Below are 14,484 nucleotides of genomic sequence, written 5' to 3'. Positions count from 1 at the left end.
CGCTTATAGGAACGCTTACAGGAACGCTTACAGGAACGCTTATAGGAACGCTTACAGGAACGCTTATAGGAACGCTTACAGGAACGCTTACAGGAACGCTTACAGGAACGCTTACAGGAACGCTTACAGGAACGCTTACAGGAAGGCTTACAGGAAGGCTTACAGGAACGCTTACAGGAACGCTTACAGGAACGCTTACAGGAACGCTTACAGGAACGCTTACAGGAACGCTTACAGGAAGGCTTACAGGAAGGCTTACAGGAACGCTTACAGGAACGCTTACAGGAACGCTTACAGGAAGGCTTACAGGAACACTTATAGGAACGCTTATAGGAACGCTTACAGGAACGCTTACAGGAACGCTTACAGGAACGCTTACAGGAACGCTTACAGGAACGCTTATAGGAACGCTTATAGGAACGCTTATAGGAACGCTTACAGGAACGCTTACAGGAACGCTTATAGGAACGCTTACAGGAACGCTTATAGGAACGCTTACAGGAACGCTTACAGGAACGTTACAGGAACGCTTATAGGAACGCTTACAGGAACGCTTATAGGAACGCTTACAGGAACGCTTACAGGAACGCTTACAGGAACGTTACAGGAACGCTTATAGGAACGCTTACAGGAACGCTTACAGGAACGCTTACAGGAACGCTTATAGGAACGCTTACAGGAACGCTTACAGGAACGCTTACAGGAACGCTTACAGGAACGCTTATAGGAACGCTTACAGGAACGCTTACAGGAACGCTTATAGGAACGCTTATAGGAACGCTTACAGGAACGCTTATAGGAACGCTTACAGGAACGCTTATAGGAAGGCTTATAGGAACACTTACAGGAACGCTTACAGGAACGCTTATAGGAACGCTTATAGGAACGCTTACAGGAACGCTTACAGGAACGCTTATAGGAACGCTTACAGGAACGCCTATAGGAACGCTTACAGGAACGCTTACAGGAACGCTTACAGGAACGCTTATTGGAACGCTTACAGGAACGCTTACAGGAACGCTTACAGGAACGCTTACAGGAACGCTTACAGGAACACTTACAGGAAGGCTTACAGGAACGCTTATAGGAACGCTTATAGGAACGCTTACAGGAACGCTTACAGGAACGCTTATAGGAACGCTTACAGGAACGCTTATAGGAACGCTTATAGGAACGTTACAGGAACGCTTATAGGAACGCTTACAGGAACGCTTACAGGAACGCTTACAGGAACGCTTACAGGAACGCTTATAGGAACGCTTACAGGAACGTTTATAGGAACGCTTATAGGAACGCTTACAGGAACGCTTACAGGAACGCTTATAGGAACGCTTATAGGAACGCTTGAACGCTTACAGGAACGCTTATAGGAACGCTTACAGGAACGCTTATAGGAACGCTTACAGGAACGCTTACAGGAACGCTTATAGGAACGCTTACAGGAACGCTTATAGGAACGCTTACAGGAACGCTTACAGGAAGGCTTACAGGAACGCTTACAGGAACGCTTACAGGAACGCTTACAGGAACGCTTACAGGAACGCTTATAGGAACGCTTATAGGAACGCTTACAGGAACGCTTACAGGAACGCTTATAGGAACGCTTACAGGAACGCTTATAGGAAGGCTTATAGGAACGCTTACAGGAACGCTTACAGGAACGCTTATAGGAAGGCTTATAGGAACGCTTACAGGAACGCTTACAGGAACGCTTACAGGAACGCTTACAGGAACACTTATAGGAACGCTTACAGGAACGCTTACAGGAACGCTTATAGGAACGCTTACAGGAACGCTTACAGGAACGCTTACAGGAAGGCTTATAGGAACGCTTACAGGAACGCTTACAGGAAGGCTTATAGGAACACTTATAGGAACGCTTACAGGAACGCTTATAGGAACGCTTACAGGAACGCTTACAGGAACGCTTACAGGAACGCTTACAGGAACGCTTACAGGAACGCTTACAGGAACGCTTACAGGAACGCTTATAGGAACGCTTATAGGAACGCTTACAGGAACGCTTACAGGAACGCTTACAGGAACGCTTACAGGAACGCTTACAGGAACGCTTACAGGAACGCTTACAGGAACGCTTATAGGAACGCTTACAGGAACGCTTACAGGAACGCTTACAGGAACGCTTACAGGAACGCTTACAGGAACGCTTACAGGAATGCTTACATTGCCGTGAAAAAGTATTTGCCCCCTTTTCTGATTTTCTCTATTTTTGCATATTTTTGGTTTTTTGACCAGGCATAATGGAACGACGCACGTCATCCAAAAAGTTGACACAAGTTTGCCAAAAAAAGCACCTGGATGATCACCAAGACTTCTGGTAGAATGTTCTATGGACAGATGAGTCAAAAGTATAACTTTTTGGACGACATGGTTATGCCTGGCGAAAACTAAAACACAGCATTCCACAGTAAGAACCTCATAGCAACGGTCAGCATGGTGGTGGTAGTGTGATGGTTTGGGGTCAGCATGGTGGTGGTACTGTGATGGTTTGGGGTTCCTTTGCTGCCTCAGGACCTGGACCACTTGCCTTAATAGAAGGAACCATGAATTCTGCTCTGTATCAGAGAATTCTACAGGAGAATGTCAGGCCATCTGTCTGTGAGCTGAAGCTGAAGAGCAGCTGGGTCATGCTGCAAGACAATGATCCAAAACACACAATCAAGTCTACATAAAAATGGCTAAAAAGCAACACATTTGAAGTTTTGGAATGGCCTAGTCAAAGTCCAGACCTAATCCCAATTGAGATGTTTGTGGCAGGACTTGAAATGAGCAAGTCATGCTTGAAAACCCACAAATGTCGCTGAGTCACAGAAGCTCTGCGGTGATGTGAGAGACTGATCAACAACTGCAGGAAGCGTTTGGTTGGTGGCACAAGCAGTTGTATTTATCATATCGAGGCATTTGGTGTTGTATAACTAGGTTTATGAAATAAATGAAGTATGTAATTGTTGTGTTATTTAGTCACTCAGGTTCCCTTGATCTAATTTAGGTTTTTGTTGAAGATCTGATAACATTCAGTACAAAACACATCTGGAAAAGCAGAGAAAATTCGAAAAAGAGGGGGGGGGGGAATCATTTATAACAGCATTCTATTTCATTCCATGCATCAACCGGCTATGAGGAGCTGGCTCTGACTGCACACCAGGTGATTATATTCTGCTCAAACTCTGAATGCCAAGGCTCTCATCAAGTGATTAGATTGACATCAATGCAAATGTAATGGACAGAGTGATTAGAGGCACAATAGAGCGCTGAGTACCAGGCAGTTAGCAAGTTCAGTAGACTACTAATGACCATCAGCGGCATCAGAGCTCAGTTTTGGAGAAGCCTAGTTATTGTGACTCCAACAGTCACGGGGAATTTGACTGCAATCAGGTCTCATGACAGCAGGTGTGGGGGTAATTACGGTCACCGTAACAGCCCTGGTCTTGACTCATGACCACAGGTGTGGGGGTAATACGGTCACCGTAACAGCCCTGGTCATGACTCATGACAGCAGGTGTGGGGGTAATACGGTCACCGTAACAGCCCTGGTCATGACTCATGACAGCAGGTGTGGGGGTAATACGGTCACCGTAACAGCCCTGGTCTTGACTCATGACAGCAGGTGTGGGGGTAATACGGTCACTGTAACAGCCCTGGTCATGACTCATGACAGCAGGTGTGGGGGTAATACGGTCACCGTAACAGCCCTGGTCTTGACTCATGACAGCAGGTGTGGGGGTAATACGGTCACCGTAACAGCCCTGGTCATGACTCATGACCACAGGTGTGGGGGTAATACGGTCACCGTAACAGCCCTGGTCATGACTCATGACAGCAGGTGTGGGGGTAATACGGTCACCGTAACAGCCCTGGTCTTGACTCATGACAGCAGGTGTGGGGGTAATACGGTCACCGTAACAGCCCTGGTCATGACTCATGACAGCAGGTGTGGGGGTAATACGGTCACCGTAACAGCCCTGGTCATGACTCATGACAGCAGGTGTGGGGGTAATACGATCACCGTAACAGCCCTGGTCATGACTCATGACCACAGGTGTGGGGGTAATACGGTCACCGTAACAGCCCTGGTCATGACTCATGACAGCAGGTGTGGGGGTAATAAGGTCACTGTAACAGCCCTGGTCATGACTCATGACAGCAGGTGTGGGGGTAATACGGTCACCGTAACAGCCCTGGTCATGACTCATGACAGCAGGTGTGGGGGTAATACGGTCACCGTAACAGCCCTGGTCATGACTCATGACAGCAGGTGTGGGGGTAATACGGTCACCGTAACAGCCCTGGTCATGACTCATGACAGCAGGTGTGGGGGTAATACGGTCACCGTAACAGCCCTGGTCATGACTCATGACAGCAGGTGTGGGGGTAATACGGTCATCGTAACAGCCCTGGTCATGACTCATGACAGCAGGTGTGGGGGTAATACGGTCACCGTAACAGCCCTGGTCATGACTCATGACAGCAGGTGTGGGGGTAATACGGTCACCGTAACAGCCCTGGTCTTGACTCATGACAGCAGGTGTGGGGGTAATACGGTCACCGTAACAGCCCTGGTCAGGTCTCATGACAGCAGGTGTGGGGGTAATACGATCACCGTAACAGCCCTGGTCAGGTCTCATGACAGCAGGTGAGGGGGTAATACGGTCACCATAACAGCCATGGTCATGACTCCTGACAGCAGGTGTGGGGGTAATACGGTCATCGTAACAGCCCTGGTCATGACTCATGACAGCAGGTGAGGGGGTAATACGGTCACCGTAACAGCTCTGGTCAGGTCTCATGACAGCAGGTGTGGGGGTAATACGGTCACCGTAACAGCCCTGGTCATGACTCATGACTGCCGGCCTTATTATGTATTAGAAATCAAAACATATAACCTAAGGTTTGTATCAAAACTAAAGTTGCATAAATAACTCTAAATTAAGCATATAGGAGGACCTAATTCAAGTTATCACTTTGTTAACAGTTTGGGAAAACAATCCTTTCTATTTTCTTCAGCTTGGTTCGATTCAGCTTTTGTTCATACTGTAAAATAATATGAACTAATGCCACAGGAATTATAAGCAAATCTTATTTGCTAAATGAAGTACTGTAGCCCACATCCATATAGCCTGGACAGATCAGAACCGATACATAAAGATGACTCAGAATATGCTATTCTGTTCTTCTGAAATAGGCTAGATTTCATATCATGTTTCTTTAGACCTGTCTAAAATAAATTATGGATTTATTGTGAAGGTGTAGGTTTTATTACATGGATTTATTAGACTTTTTTAAAATGTAAATGTTCCAAAGGTCTGCATCAGTTTCGTGTATGGTGGAAGCCAGGAGATGCTACACGAGTATTTGTTCATTAAAGGTCAATTACCGCGAGACCGGCAGTTATTTGCATGACAGTTACTGATTGACAGAATATCATGACCTCCACAGCCGGTCATATATACAGTGGGGAGAACAAGTATTTGATACTCTGCCGATTTTGCAGGTTTTCCTACTTACAAAGCATGTAGAGGTCTGTCATTTTTATCATAGGTCAAAAATCCAGAAAATCACATTGTATGATTTTTAAGTAATTAATTTGCACCAGATTTTTTAAAGGTTTTCTCTAAATAAGCTTTGTTGTATAATTAAAGGTCAAATACACTGAAAACAGTCAGCAATAATCTAATCCACAACCATAAGAATCACTACTAATTTAATTATTTTATAAAAATAGTTTTATCTGCTTTTTTTGGCAATAATCACCGATCTGGCCTTCAAGTCAGTCTATGAAAATAGCCTTTTTGTTCCAAATGTAACCAGAACCATGCATGTGAAGGATACAGGTATCCTGAGTGTGTAGCCTGTGTGTGTATTTCTTTTCTCTCCTTCTCCCCTCACAGGTGGCAATCATCATTCCCCAATCAGTCACCAATCTGAAGACACACCTCCTCCTGTTTCCATTAACCAATCACATCCCATTTCCCTTGGTTTAAAAACCAATTCAGTTGTTTTTCCCCAGGTCTCTCTCTCTCTCTTTGTATGCAGAGATCTCTCGTTTGTTTTTGCAACTACATGGCACGTTGTCCGTTATCCTGTGAGTTTTGTTATGGTGTTTGACTGTTGGTTTGATGGTGGGAAAAGGGGGTACCAAGCCAAGTCGCCCATGGGCCTACATTACACGTAGGAATACTTTGTCTAAATACCCTAGGTAGAACTGGGCGGACCACCCACTGTATTTTATTGGTTAGGTAGTTAGCTGTATTGAAGCAGGTAGTCTAACTTAGGGGTGTTTTTGGATATTTGTTTCTTTCCTTGGGTCCAGCTCAGCCCCTTCCCCCCCCCCCCCCCCCCCCCCCTTGCCGTGTGTTTAAAAATAAACCAATAGTGTTTGACGGTAGATTTAAGTTGTCTATGGTTATTAGTTCTCACTGTTCCCTTTTCACTGTTATAATTTGCATGAGTTATGTTACGGGTCTCGTTTCCATCCCCCCTAGACTGCAGGTCAAAAAGGGATTCGTAACAATGCATAATGAACATTCCCTAATAATGACCAACTTCTTGTAGCAGGCATTATAGAAAATTAACACAGGTCTCATAAACAATCTCTGAAGCTCATGAGTAGCCAGCTAATCTTTCTATTTCAAGTTAAGCCAACTTGGATCTATTTTCTAGCTAACGAGGAGAGCATAGTTGAACTGTTATGAACGCACCCTTCTGTCCGTCTTGAACAGGTGTCACGGGTCCCTCCGAAACTTTCATTACGCACACCTGTCCCCTGTTCCCACGGATTAGTACTTGTGCTTGGGCTGTCGATTATTATTCCAATGTCCGTTGGTGCGTGTGAGTACCTGTGCTGTGTGTTTTAGCTTTCGTGCCATTGTGGATTGCAGCAGATGATTACGGGTCTCGTCCCGTGTGTTAATCATTGTGCGCTTGTGTTATTTATTCAAGGTACTGTGTAAGATCTATTTTACCAAGAAGGAGAGTGATGGAGTGCTGCATCAGATGACCTAGCCTCCACAATCAACCGACCTCAACCCAATTGAGAAGGTTTGGGATGAGTAGGACTGCAGAGTCCAGCAAGTGCTCAGCATATGTGGGAACTCCTTCAAGACTATTGGAAAAGCATTCCTCATGAAGCTGGTTGAGAGAATGCCAAGAGTGTGCAAAGCTGTCATCAAGGCAAAGGGTGGCTACTTTAACGAATCTCAAATATATTTTGATTTGTTTAACAATTTTTTGGTTACTACATTTTGGTTACTACATGATTCCATATGTGCTGATTTCTTCACTATTATAATAGTCAAAATAAAGAAAAACCCTTGAATGAGTAGGTGTGTCCAAACTTTTGACTGGTACTGTAAACGCTCATAAAAATAACAACAAAAACTTGGTTCTTACCTTTTGTAATATTGTGTTAAAAACATACATTTGAAATTAATCAAATGAATTTGATATATAGCCCAGCCCTAGTCACAACCCCTCTGCTTCAACTCTCTCTGCCTCCAGTGGCTGTCACGCTCATCCCCTCAGCTGTCTGTGGTTCTGTGTATCTGTACTGTCCCCCCCCCCCCCCCCCAGCACACACACAGACACACACACACACTGCTAAACACAGGGAGAGACGAAGGTCAGGTTTGTTTCCTGATGCTAGTTGTCCTGTTAATGCTGCTGCAGGGCCTCTGAAGGCAGTGTGTGTGTTGCAAGGATCTGTATTTTTTTTAATGAAAGCTGAAAATGTCCCAGTTCTTCATTGGCCTGCATTACTCACCAGACATGTCACCAAATGAGCATGTTTGGGATGCTGTGGATTAACATGTACGATTAGCGTGCTCCAGTTCCCGCCAATATCCAGCCACTTCTTGGTGTTCTGATCCACGACCCTAACTTTTTTTCAAGGTATCTGTGACCAACAGATGCATTTCTGCATTCCCAGTCATGTGAAATCTATAGATTAGGGCATAATTCATTCATTTCAATAGACTGATTTCCTTATATGAACTGTAACTCAGTAAAGTCTTTGAAATTGTTGCATGTTGCGTTTATATGTGATAGTAATAGTAATGTATTCACTACATGCACAACCATTCTTCCACATCAACAATAAGCAACGGTCATTAAACCAGGCCCCAAGGTACTACTGTGACATTTTCAAGTATTAGTGTGTGGTTGTGTTGCCATAGAGACAATTTACAAGCCAGATGATATTGCTTGAGAGCCCAGTATTTCCCCACAGCTTAGGAAGATAGAAGAGAAAATGTTTTCCCTCCTCTCTCTCTCTCTCTCTCTCTCTCTCTCTCTCTCTCTCTCTCTCTCTCTCTCTGTCTCTCTCTCTCTCTCTCTCTCGCTCTCTCTCAATTTCAATTCAAGGGGCTTTATTGGTATGGGAAACATATGTTAACATTGTCAAAGCAAGTGAAGTAGATAATAAACAAAAGTGAAGTAAACATTACTCACAGAAGTTCTAGTTCTCTCTCTCTCCCTCCTCTCCCCCACTCTCTCTCTCTCTCTCTCTCCCTCCTCTCCCCCACTCTCTCTCTCTCTCTCTCTCTCTCTCTCCCCCTCCCCCTCTCTCTCTCTCGAAAGAGATACCCCTTGACTTATTTCACATTTTATTGTTACAGCCTGAATTCAAAATGGATTAAATAGGTTTTTTCTTTCACTCATCTTCGCAAAGTGAAAACATGTTTTTAGAAATTAAATACGGAAATATCTAATTAACATAAGTATTCACCCTCAGTCAACACATGTTAGAATCACCTTTGGCAGCGATTACAGCTCTGTCAAATTGGTTGTTGATCATTGCTAGACATTGTTAGAAAGCCATTTTCAAGTCTTGCCATAGATTTTCAAGACAATTTAAGTCAAAACTGTAACTAGGCCACTCAGGAACATTCAATGTTATCTCCAGTGTAGATTTGGCCTTGTGTTTTAGGTTATTGTCCTGCTGAAAGGTGAATTTGTCTTCAAGTGTCTGTTGGAAAGCAGACTGAACCAGGTTTTCCTCTAGGATTTTGCCTGTGCTTTTCTCTATTCTGTTTCTTTTTATACAAAAAACTCTGTAGTCTCTCTCTCTCTCTCTCTCCCTTTTCCTTTCTCATTGCTAATCCCTTCTCTTTCTTTCTCATTGCCATTGTCATTCAAAAATACATGCAACTTATTATGTGACTTCTTAAGCAAATTTAGGCTTCGCATAACAGAGGGGTTGGATACTTATTCAGAGAGATGGCGCCGACAGAGATGGTCGCCTCGCTTCAGGTCCTTAGAAAACTATGCAGTTATTTGTTTTTTTAATGTATTATTTCTTACATTGTTAGCCCAGAAAATCTCAAGTGTTATTACATACAGCTGGGAAGAACTATTGGATATAAAAGCGATGTCAACTTACCATCATTACGACCAGGAATACAACTTTCCTGAAGCAGATCCTTTGTACGGACCTCCACCCTGGACATGGGATCTAATCCCAGAGGCCGACCCAAAACAACACGGTCGCCGCAGGAGAGGCTGACGGAGCGGCCTCCTGGTCAGACTTAGAAGGCGAACACACCATCCACCGCTTCCGAGCAAATTACTCACCAATGTCCAATCTCTAGATAACAAGGTGTACGAAATTAGGGCACGAGTTGCCTTCCAGAGAGACATCAGAGATTGTAACATTCTCTGTTTCACGGAAACATGGCTCACTCGGGAAACGTTGTCAGAGTCGGTACAGCCACCCGGTTTCTTCACGCATCACGCCGACAGAAACAAACATCTCTCTGGTAAGAAGAAGGGCGGGGTTGTATGCCTTATGATTAACGACTCATGGTGTCATCACAACAACATACAGGAACTAAAGTCCTTTTGTTCACCTGACCTAGAATTCCTTAGAATCAAATGCCGACCACATTATCTTCCAAGAGAATTCTCTTCGATTTATAGTCACAGCCGTGTATATCCCCCCCAAGCAGATACCTCGTCGGCCCTGAAAGAACTTCACTGGACTCTATGTAAACTGGAAACCATACATCCTGAGGCTGCATTTATTGTAGCTGGGGATTTTAACAAAGCTAACCTAAGATCAATACTCCCTAAATTCTATCCACATATCAAATGCGCAACACGAGCTGGCAGAATTCTGGATCATTGCTACTCGAACTTCCGCGATGCATACAAAGCCCTTCCCTGCCCTGCCTTTGGCAAATCTGACCATGACTCCATTTTGTTGCTCCCAGCCTATTGACAGAAACTAAAACAGGAAATGCCCGTGCTCAGGTCAATACAACGCTGGTCTGACCAATCGGATTCAACGCTCCAAGATTGCTTCGATCACGTGGACTGGGATATGTTCCGGATAGCCTCAGACAACAACATTAATGTATACACTGATTCGGTGGGCGAGTTTATTAGCAAGTGCGTACCCGCTGCAAATATTAAAACCTTCCCTAACCAGAAACCGTGGATTAATGGTAGCATTCACGCAAAACTGAAAGCGCGAACCACTGCTTTTAATCAGGGCAAGGCGACCGGAAACCTGACCGAATACAGACAGTGTAGCTATTCCCTCTGCAAGGCAATCAAACAAGCAAAGCTTCAGTATAGAGACAAAGTAGAGTCACAATTCAACGGCTCAAACACGAGACGAATGTGGCAGGGTCTACAGTCAATCACGGATTACAAAAAGAAAACCAGCCCCGCCGCGGACATCAACGTCTTTCTCCCACACAAATTAAACAACTTCTTTGCTCGCTTTCAGGACAATACTGTCACGGTTGTGTGGAGAGACGGACCAAGGCGCAGCGTGATTAAAGTTCCACATATTTACTTAAGCAAAACTTCCAAACAAAAGGAAACTAACAACGAACTGTGACATCAGAGGTGCTACATGCACTAACTCAAAACAGTATCCCACACAGCAGGTGGAAACAGGGAACCCTTAAGTATGATCCCCAATTAGAGACAACGAACCTCAGCTGCCTCTAATTGGGAACCATACCAAGAGCACCAACATAGAAATAATAAACCTAGAACACCACCTAGTCACGCCCTGACCTACTACACCATAGAGAACCAAGGGCTCTCCATGGTCAGGGCGTGACAGTACCCCCCCCCCAAAGGTGCAGACTCCGGCCGCAAAACCTGAAACCAACTGGGGAGGGTAGGGGGGGGGTGATTTGTGTCGGTGGCGGCTCCGGTGCAGGTCGTAGCCCCCACCCAGACCCCGGATCCGGCCATGGGGCCAGGCTGAACGCCGTGCCTGGACTGGGCATCGGCGCCAAGGAGGGCTCCTGCCATGGAGTGTGGTGTGTGGTGTCAGGAAAATAAGCTCTCACTCAACATCAACAAAGAAAGGAGATGATCGTGGACTTCAGGAAACAGCAGAGGGAGCAGCCCCCTATCTACATTGATGGGACAGTAGTGGAGAAGGTGGAAAGTTTTAAGTTCCTCGGCGTACACATCACGGACAAACTGAAATGGTTCACCCACACAGACAGCGTAAGAAGGCGCAACCGCAACAGGCTGAAGAAATTCGGCTTGTTATCTAAAACACTCACAAACTTTTACAGATCCACAATCGAGAGCATCCTGTCAGGCTGTATCACCGCCTGGTATGGCAATTGCACCGCCCTCAACCGCAAGGCTCTCCAGAGGGTAGTGAGGTCTACACAACACATCACCGGGGGCAAACTGCCTGCCCTCCAGGAAAACAACCACCCGAGCCACTTCCTGTTCACCCCGCTATCATCCAGAAGGCGAGGTCAGTACAGGTGCATCAAAGCTGAGACCGAAATACTGAAAAACAGCTTCTATCTCAAGGCCATCAGACTGTTAAACAGCCATCACTAACATAGAGAGGCTGCTGCCAACATACAGACTCAAATCTCTGGCCATCTCTATACCATCTACTGCATCTTGCCCATGCTGCACGCCATCACTCATCCATATATTTATATGTACATATTCTTATTCATCCCTTTACGTTTGCGTGTAGTTGTTGTGAATCTGTTAGATTACTTGTTAGATATTACTGCATGGTCGGAACTAGAAGCACAAGCATTTCGCTACACTCGCATTAACATCTGCTAACTATGTGTATGTGACAAATACATTTCTATTTGATTTGACTCCAGACATTTACATTTAAGTCATTTAGCAGACGCTCTTATCCAGAGCGACTTACAAATTGGACAAGTCAGTTAAGAACAAATTCTTATTTACAATGACGGCCTAGGAACAGTGGGTTAACTGCCTTGTTCAGGGGCAGAACGACAGATTTGTACCTTGTCAGCTCGGGGATTTGAACTTGCAACCTTTCAGTTACTAGACCAACGCTCTAACCACTAGGCTACCCTGCCGCCCCATTTCAGCTTTTCATTTTTTTAATCAATTTGTAAACATTTCTAAAAACATAATTCCACTTTGACATTATAGGGTATTGTGTGCAGGCCATCCCCAGAGAAAATTGGCCTCTAACTGAGAGAATCACAAAGTGTTGTTATGCGGTTGAGAATAACCATGGTCCAAAAAAGTAACAACCACTCTTCAAACATCTGTCTTTGGCAGTGAGGGAAATACATGCTGCCCTTTGGGGAGGAAAATAAACCTGTTTGAATGAAACGGAAACACCTGTATCTCTGAGAAGATAAATAATATAGACTGCGTCCAAAATATAACACCCTATTTCCTTTGTAATGCACTACTTTTGACCAGAGTCCTATGGACCCCAGAGCCCTATGGACCCCAGAGCCCTATGGACCCCAGAGCCCTATGGACCCCAGAGCCCTAGAGACCCCAGAGCCCTATGGATCCCATAGCCCTAGAGGCCCCAAAGCCCTATGGAACCCCAGAGCCCTATGGAACCCCAGAGCCCTATGGACCCCAGAGCCCTATGGAACCCCAGAGCCCTAGAGACCCCAGAGCCCTATGGAACCCCAGAGCCCTATGGACCCCAGAGCCCTAGAGACCCCAGAGCCCTATGGACCCCAGAGTCCTATGAACCCCAGAGCCCTATGGACCCCAGAGCCCTATGAACCCCAGAGCCCTAGAGACCCCAGAGCCCTAGAGCCCTAGAGACCCCAACGCCCTATGGAACCCAGAGCCCTATGAACCCCAGAGCCCTAGAGACCCCAGAGCCCTAGAGACCCCAGAGCCCTAGAGACCCCAGAGCCCTAGAGATCCCAGAGCCCTAGAGATCCCAGAGCCCTATGGACCCCAGAGCCCTAGAGACCCCAGAGCCATATGGACCCCAGAGCCCTATGGAACCCAGAGCCCTATGGACCCCAGTGCCCTATGGAACCCAGAGCCCTATGGAACCCAGTGCCCTAGAGACCCCAGAGCCATATGGACCCCAGAGCCCTATGGACCCCAGAGCCCTAGAGACCCCAGAGCCCTAGAGACCCCAGAGCCCTAGAGACCCCAGAGCCCTATGGACCCCAGAGCCCTAGAGATCCCAGAGCCCTAGAGATCCCAGAGCCCTATGTAGTGCACTACAAAGGGAATAGGGTGCCATTTCAGGTGAAAAAAGTGTGATTAAAAGGGAACAGAGTAATTGATATTCCTCAGAGACCCTACCAGGCTCTGTCATTGGAGGAGAACTCCCCCCCCAATCTATTAATCAACCTCAGTAATGTAGTGACCATAACATATAAATCACACAGCAGAGGCTAAGGCTGAAGTGTGTGTGTGCATGTGTGTGTGTGTGTGTGTGTGTGTGTGTGTGTGTGTGTGTGTGTGTGTGTGTGTGTGTGTGTGTGTGTGTGTGTGTGTGTGTGTGTGTGTGTGTGTGTGTGTGTGCGTGCGTGTCTGCCCTGATGCTGGAACATGAATCAGGCTTGGCTAGGAGGGGAAGGCTGAGAGAGGGAGGATGCCATAGTATTATACAGCCACACTGTAGGCTATTGGGAGAGAGAGAGAGAGAGACACACACAATTAGACCCAACCAAATCATGAGAAAACAAAAAGATAATTACTTGACACATTGGAAATAATTAACACAAAAACTGAGCAAACTAGAATGCTATTTGGCCCTAAACAGAGAGTGTACTGTGGCAGAATACCTGACCACTGTGACGGCCCCAACTTGGCTCACTCCAAACTGACTATGTACAGACACAGTGAGCAGCGCCATGCTATTGAAAAAGGCAGACCTGGCACACTGTCCACAAAATGAGGTGGAAACTGAGCTGCACTTCCTAACCTCCTGCCAAATGTATGACCATATTAGAGACACATATTTCCCTCAGATTACACAGCTCCACAAAGAATTTGAAAACAAACACAATTTTTGATAAACTCCCATATCTACTGGGTGAAATACCACAGTGTGCCATCACAGCAGCATGATTTGTGACCTGTTCTATGCCCTACTGCTTCCATTCCCTACTGCTTTTAAGCATTACTGCTTCCATGCCCTACTGCTTCCATGCCCTACTGCTTCTACGCCCCTACTGCTTCCATTCCCTACTGCTTCTATTCCCTACTACTTTTAAGCAT

General features: G+C 45.8%; 1 protein-coding gene across 1 annotated transcript in view; it reads right to left on the bottom strand.

The window, feature by feature from the left end:
- The window catches only part of LOC120020176 (acid-sensing ion channel 1-like), a 371,823-nt gene that overhangs the window by 153,574 nt on the left and 203,765 nt on the right, over positions 1 to 14,484 (bottom strand). The window lies entirely within an intron of this gene.

This window comes from Salvelinus namaycush, chromosome 2 (assembly GCF_016432855.1).
Source record: "Salvelinus namaycush isolate Seneca chromosome 2, SaNama_1.0, whole genome shotgun sequence".
Classification (NCBI taxonomy): Eukaryota; Metazoa; Chordata; class Actinopteri; order Salmoniformes; family Salmonidae; genus Salvelinus; species Salvelinus namaycush.
Note: the sequence above shows the minus strand (reverse complement) of the source record. Positions and strands in the feature narration are given on the sequence as shown.